Source organism: Lissotriton vulgaris, chromosome 11 (assembly GCF_964263255.1).
Source record: "Lissotriton vulgaris chromosome 11, aLisVul1.2, whole genome shotgun sequence".
In the NCBI taxonomy this organism is placed as follows: domain Eukaryota; kingdom Metazoa; phylum Chordata; class Amphibia; order Caudata; family Salamandridae; genus Lissotriton; species Lissotriton vulgaris.
In genome coordinates this window covers 356,835,636-356,842,974 of record NC_141699.1, presented here as the reverse complement: position 1 = coordinate 356,842,974, position 7,339 = coordinate 356,835,636, and the positions used below count along the sequence as shown (strand labels likewise).

Sequence of the window (7,339 nt, the reverse complement as noted above, 5' to 3'; positions counted from 1 at the left end):
CCAGTCCATAGCACACGGCTATTTATCCAGGCAAATCACCTGTACTGCAAGAGCGCAGTTCACATATTAACGGCCCTTTTTCTGCGCTACAGTTTACCCCAGCCCTCCCTGCCTATTCAACGTTTTTCTACAGACATGCAATTGAAAACTCGCTCTGACAGCGACATATAGTAACTGGGTGCCCCGCCCTCTCCCCCACCACGTTAGCTTGTGGAATATTCCATCAAAAACGTCGGCGAGGCGTGACGTGGGTGACGTAACGTGACGTAACGTAACGTGACGCACCGGCTCCACTAGCTCTGGGATCTGGGACGCCTCTCTCTAGATGCTGGTGAGTTCGTCTGCGACCGCAAATCCTTTTATATCGGCCCGCTTAAAGTGTTGCGCAGAGTCCTCAGCTCGGCCTAGGCACTCCCAGTGTGTTCTGCTATGCTCTGAAGGTGCCACACCCTAGCACTCGCTGCTAAATACAAACCACAATGTTTCTGAGCTAAACGCCATACCGACGACCCACTAACCTACCAAGAAATGTAACGGCTCCCGCTACGGTCACTGACTCGCCATAACATATCTGAATAATCTCCTTGTCCAGCACACGGTCCCCGATTACCGACCCTCGGAAACACCCTACCTACCGCCTTGACACCTGAACCGCCCCATTTACCAAAAAACGGCTAGGACCGAGCTAGCGTCGCCACTTCAACAAACCTTTAGTCTTGTTATTGCTAATTCCGAAAACATTACCACGTTTCTTTATTATGTTCCTCTCTAATTCCTAGTCTTCTCCTGCCTGCTTTCAGTGTTGTCTTTGGAAAATATTGTTTTTACTATACCGGACACCACTTTTTCATACTCGTTAGTTTTTTAAAAAAGTTTTTCTAAAGGTGTGAAACACCCCTTGATTGCCTAATAACTCAGTAGGTTACTGGAGGAGTTTGCTACTGTACTACCATCCTATTGAGGGCCGGCTCGAAATCCGATTGACCGGGACAGCGTCCTGTGCGGAAAGAACATTTGGAGCTTGTGTGTGTACATTAGGGTGACCAACTGTTATGGGTGCAAATTCAGGACGGTGACTGTAAAAATTCAGGACAAAGGGTCAAAATTCAGGACACAAATTCAGGACAGTAGGTCAAAATTCAGGACAAAACTTCAGGACAATTGGATAAGTTTTAAACACACATCAGAGGTCGCGCAATAGTGTATAAGTAAGCCCAGCCATATCCAAACATATTCAACCATTTGCAAACCTATTCATCATGTATCCGTCCATCTATCATTTCACTCATCCATCCCTTCATTCATCCTTTCACTCTTCCATCATCCATCCATCCACCCTTTCACCCTATCCATCTGAACACTCATCCATCCTCTCTTCTACCCATCCATTCATTCACGCATCCATCCAGCCATTTACCCTTTTACCCATCCAGCCATCCTTTCACTTACTATCCATCCACCCAGGCACTCATCCTTCCAACCATCCATCCTCCCTTTCTCTCTCCATCGACCCTTTCACTTAGCAATCCTTCCATCCATCCATCCATCCATCCAACCATCCATCCTCCCTTTCTCTCTCCATCGACCCTTTCACTTAGCAATCCTTCCATCCATCCATCCACCCATCTACTCATCCACTCATGAATCCATCCATTAACCCTATCACGCATCCATCCTTTCTCTCATCCATTTATCCTTTCACTCCTTCACTCATCTGTTCATCCTTTTGTCCATCTACCCTCCCTTTCACTCACTCATCCGTCCTTGCATCCACCCTTTCGCTCATCTGTCCATCCATTCACCCTTGCACTTATCAGTTTATCAATCATTATCATTTCACTCATCCATCAACTCACTCATCATCCACGCTTTCACTCATCCATCCACCCTTTTACCCATCCAGCTACCCTTCCACCCATACATCCGGCCATTTACCTTTTCTCTCTTCCATCCTTGCACTCACTCATCAATCCAGCCATCCTCTCTCATTATCTTTCAATTCAATCTTTCATTCATCCACTCACTCACTTTCACTAATTCATCCAGCTATCCACCCATCCCTTCACTTACTCACTCGCCCACCTTTTCATATTAATTTTGAGCTGAGCCTTTCTGAGAAGAGGCCCATCAAGAACTTCACCCTCGCTGCAGGAGCCATTCCAGGACTGGGACAGAAGCCACCCAGGGCAGAGACAGGATCCCCCACAGGAGGGGGACAGGAGCCATCACAGGAGGGGGGGGGGGGTGGGGGGGGGGGGTCAGGAGCCATCACATGTCGGGCACAAGAGCCATCACTGGGGGGGGGGGGGGGGCAGGAGCGATCACAGGAGGGGGAACAGGATCCACCAGAGTGGGCACAGGGGTGGGCATGCAGTATTCTAGTGTCATCTTGGTCTCTTCCAGGGTGGGGTAGGGCTCCTCACCCCCTCCTGGACAAGACAACGAGAAGACAGGCTCCCTGTCCAAAATGTTAGTTTTGCCAGCCCCCACTGTGATGTACAGTACGTAAAGGAGATACTCCAAGAGAACTGATTTAACTGATTGTTCTCTATACTTTGTTAATCAGTGTGGGTGCGATTGTGCCATTTCTTTACTTTATTACATTATAGGCTGCATGTTTGAAGACCCGCTCTGTGAAGAGAACCAGTGCTGCAATCAGGGCCGGTTCTAGGATGTTTGGGGCCCTGGCAGAAAGGGAATGTGTGAGGCGGCGCCCTCTCTAAATTGCAGAGACGCATTCAGGGCTGTTTGCATCTGAATAGGAGCCCCTGCTCCTGAAGCCACAGCCCCTCCCTCTGTCACCTTCGAGCACCTCTTAACAGCTCATCAAGGGCTGGAGGTGTGAGGCCCATCCCGCTGTGCCTCTCCAATGCTGCTGGGTATCTGAGCTTTGGAACAGCCTCGGAGTTAAGACGGGAGGTGGGTGGAAGCTGTGCCCGGTTAAAATTACGGACAAATGGCGTCCGTTAAAGGATCATTCATGGTCAACGGACAGACGGCCGAAATTACGGACTGTCCAAAAAATTTACGGACGGTTGGTCACCCTAGTGTACATGAGGAGGGGGGTGGGGGGGGGGGGGGTTGTTGCGTGTGAGGTAGCAGGCGTAAGGAAGATGGGAGGTTGATGTCCAAGCCTAATGCGGGGCCCGATAATACAAAGGCACAGGGAGTGCCCAGTGACTTCTTCCCCGCATGCATTAGCACCGTGAGATGTTTTGTCCAATAAACAAAGAGGGTAGTGGTGGAAGAAAAAGTCGCCCCTCATAACACAAACACATTTGATGGGCAGGTAGTACCACTAGGCAAGTAAAACTTAACTGTAAAGAATCGTGGTGCCACTCAGGGTAATAAAACACCCCACTATCTTGGGTGTGAGTACACAACGAACAATGGCCTCGTCCTACAATATACTTAAGGAAATATACCACGGCACTCAGATCATTTAATGCTGTTTAGTGTCATATATGACTTGCTAGAAGAACTTTGTTACTTTTTCACAGGTTACATAAATACAGAAGAAAGTCATTCATGTTCAATCTCATTGACATGTAAATTTCATGAAAAAATTTACAGAAAGAAAGCAAAATTATTTATACAAGGACTGAACACTTTGATGATGGCGTTTCCAAGTCCAAATAGTACAGCAGCTTTCGGTGAAAGACAACAGCCGACACGTGTTTCGTCACTAAGGTGACTTTTTCAAGGCTGTATGATAGTAAAAACATGTGTTGAATTTACATTTACTGAGTAATAAGTTACTTAGTTGCCCAACCTACTCCTAGTGTAAAAAAAAAAATTAAGAGGGCGTACGTGTATAAGCCCATAGATGAGAGAAAAACAGACAAGTGGATGGTAAACCAGCAATGATTAGGGAATTAAGAGTGATGTAAAGGCATGCAGATGGAGTGATAAAGGATGAACAATTAGTTTCTCATAGTGGCTACAAAGTAAACGGTTCAAGGCGTAAAAGAAGGAAGAAAAAAGAAGAAAACACCAGCTGTGGTAGGTCTTACTACTGAATTACTAAATCAAGAGGCTGACCTTTAACATATAGACGAGGTTGAATCGGGTCAGATACGATGCATATGGCGTGAAGACAAATGGTCCGGAGAACCTCTAGGTGTCAAACTTGGCTGGTATATATTTGTAGTAAGTGAGAACAAGAGAATAAGTACATTAGAATGGGAAGTCCCTGGGTCCATCTTTAAAAAAGAGGACAAATTAAGAAAGATTGCTTCCTCTTAATAGTCAAAACTTACATTTTCAACCAGCAGAAAATAATTTGTAATTGGTTTCGAGTAGTAATAGAAGTATTAATCAATAGTAGAAGATACTGTTCAGCAACGTTTAGGCTCTCACTCTGCACTGGAAAAGAAAATATAAACTAAATGTAAACCAGCAGGAAGGTGACTGACTAACAACTGTATATTAAGTATACTGTAATCACAAGGTACCGACAGTGTTTCACAGCCTTTATTTTGTTCTAGATAGTACAGGTATAGAAAGCAAAACGTGTGGAGAGTTGGTATCCATGAGGTTCTTGAACTATGCAATGTAATTGAAGTGGTCTTGATATAAAGAAATGAAGGGGACATTTTTTTTCCTCAAAATTGTAACTCCAAAAAGCGTGGACTGTGCCAAAAAATGCATGTTACAAGGCGTATTCTACAATTACATGGGTCCCATTACTGTATGTTTAACACAGACGTGAACTTGCGTCCTTCATTTGAAAAAAGCTATTAGAAGTCGTTTTGCAAAATTGTTCTCATTCGAAAAAATTCCTCCGTGTCGGACCATGATAAGTCCCTGTAAATATAAAAGACTGATTTAATGTAGGCGTTACCCTCCATCTAACCAGATGACCATGCCCCTTTATTTTTGTTTAGAAATATAATAAGTCTGTTAAGGTATAAGTAACTCATGCCCCCAACGGGGGGAATGTGTAATGTTGATTTATCCCGACAAATGAGGACCAGGACCCGGACCCAAGGCTCTGTGTTGCAAACTGGTTTATTTATTTATTATATATATTCGCAGAAAGAGCGCCGAGCGTGCGTGTAGCGCCGCTGCTGGGTCGCGAACCGCCGTTCGCGCATGCGCACTCCTCAGCCGCTTCCCGTCGTAGCGTGTTACGTCACACGCACTACGACGGAAAGCTGGAGCGCACACTACATATCTCCCTTTTTTCACACACAACAATTGAGTTCATTTGTTCAACAGTCTTCCACTATAAAGTCTCTAAAGCGTGTGGGTCTGACCACTCTTCTTCCTGCTCGTGTGCATCTTACCGGAGAGTTGACTTCACGGGCTCCTTCTGGTGCATGACTCGCGGCTGCCTCTCTCTGCATACCTGGTTCTTCTCTCTGGGGCGTGACACCCCTTTCGGCTATTGTCTCTCTTCCACTCAGTGTTTCTGGGTCTTCTCTCCTTCTTGGCCGTCGTCTCCTGCAGTCGCACTTTCCACTCCATCCTCTTGTGTGAGGTCTGAGTGATTGCTTTTTCCTTCAGTAGGCCATCTTACAATTTTGTTTATCTTCACCATGCGATCTTGGGACCACACTTTCCCGTCACTGAGTAACGCCGCTCTGTCATACACTTCCTCCACTCTAAGGGGCGGGCTGTACTTACTTTCTCCTTTCTTTTTCAGTACTGCCAACTTCACCCTCATCTATTCTCCTCTTTCCAGATCCGCTTCTCTCACTTTCCTCCTCCGATTGTAGTACTCAGTGTACACCCTTTGCGCCTTCTCCAGATTATGCTGGACTACTGCCGGGGACCATTTGCTGGTGATGGTTTTTTCTCTCCAAATCACATTGTCCTTAGTGAAGGGGTGCCTACCCCTCAAGATTTGGAAGGGGCTGTATTCAGTTGAGGTGGGTGTGATCCTGTACGCCCACATCATGCTCTGGATTTCTGCTTCCCAGTCTTTGCCCTTCATTATGGCAGCTTGGATGGACCCCATGAGGACCCAGTTGAATCTTTCTACCTGTCCATTGCTTGCAGGGTGATGCACTGAAGTGTGCTTGGATTTAATTCCATTTCTCTCTGTGTACCTGTTCCATTTCTCTGATGTGAACTGAGGGCCATTGTCTGTCAGGATAGTTCTCGGAATTCCCTCTCTTACAAACACAGATGTGAGGAACTTTATCACTGTGTCTGACTCCATTTATTCTTGCACATGAACTTCCGGCCACTTGGAATATTTGTCTATCATGACGCACATGTACTTTGCCGTCCCTTGGTTGTCCAACACTGGACCCAGAATATCAACTGACACATCTTCCCACAGATTACATGGGCGTTCAAATCTACCTAATGCCGGCCTTAATGGTTTCAATGTTTTGTCAGCGCATTGGCATTGGGCGCAGTCTCTTACGTGTCATTCCACTTGGATATCCATTCCTGGCCACCAGTACATTTGTTTCACTCTCCCCTTTGTTTTGACGATGCCTAAGTGACCTTCATGTAGCTGACACAGGAGGGTTGCCACCAATGATTTTGGAGTGACTACTTTGTCACCTCGATGCAAGAAGATGCCGGAATCGCTCGCTGATAATTCTTCTCGCACCTCATAGAATTTTCCGATCATTTCTCTCAATCTCTTCTTTTCTGGCCATCCTTTTATGAGGCAGTCTTTGACTTCCTGCAACTCTTCATCTTCTCCGTAAGCTTGTGCCCACTCCTGCCTGCTGATGGCACTTTCCGTATCCTCCATCACCACTACCATCTCCTCATTCTCCAGATCAGGATTAGGCGCTTCTTCCATGGCCGCGGCCCTGCTGAGATTCGCAACTTTATTACGCATGCCAGGAATGTATACTACGTCATACCTGTAGTCTAAGAGCTTAAGTGTCATTGTGGCTATGCGCGGAGTGGCCGTGTCGTGGCCACTCTAGGTGAGCACCTTGACCAGTGACTTGTGGTCGGTCTGCAACCGGAATCTCGTTCCCCACAGGAACTGTCCGAACTTCCCCATGGCCCATGTTACAGCTAGCATTTTCTTCTCAAGGACGCTAAACTTTTGTTCCGTGGGGGATAGCGCTCTGGACGCAAAACTCAGGGTTTCCACTGTGTTGTCCTCTTTCCTGCGCCAGTATCGCTCCTAGTCCCTTATCGCTGGCATCCATGGTCAAAATCGTTTGTCCGGAAGGATCGTGCCCGTGTAGCGGCACCGCTAGGCTGATGTTCATTTTTAACTCTTCGAACTCCTTATGTGCTTCCTCGTCCCACTGGAACGCCGTCTTTTCTCTGACCAGCTGCCTCAGTTTATGGGTTTTCGTGGCAAAGTGCTGGACGAACCTGCTATAGTACTCTGCCATGCCTAGGAATGACCTCACTT

The 7,339-nt window shown here is 46.7% G+C and overlaps 1 protein-coding gene across 2 annotated transcripts in view; it reads left to right on the top strand.

Moving 5' to 3' along the window:
- Positions 1–231: 231 nt before the first annotated feature.
- Positions 232–7,339, top strand: part of GPAT2 (glycerol-3-phosphate acyltransferase 2, mitochondrial) — a 1,776,577-nt gene continuing 1,769,469 nt past the window's right edge. For both annotated transcript variants that reach the window (XM_086944751.1, XM_086944750.1), the window contains exon 1: positions 232–331. The gene's annotated coding sequence lies outside the window, so the exon portion shown is untranslated. The remainder of the gene's footprint in view (positions 332–7,339) is intronic.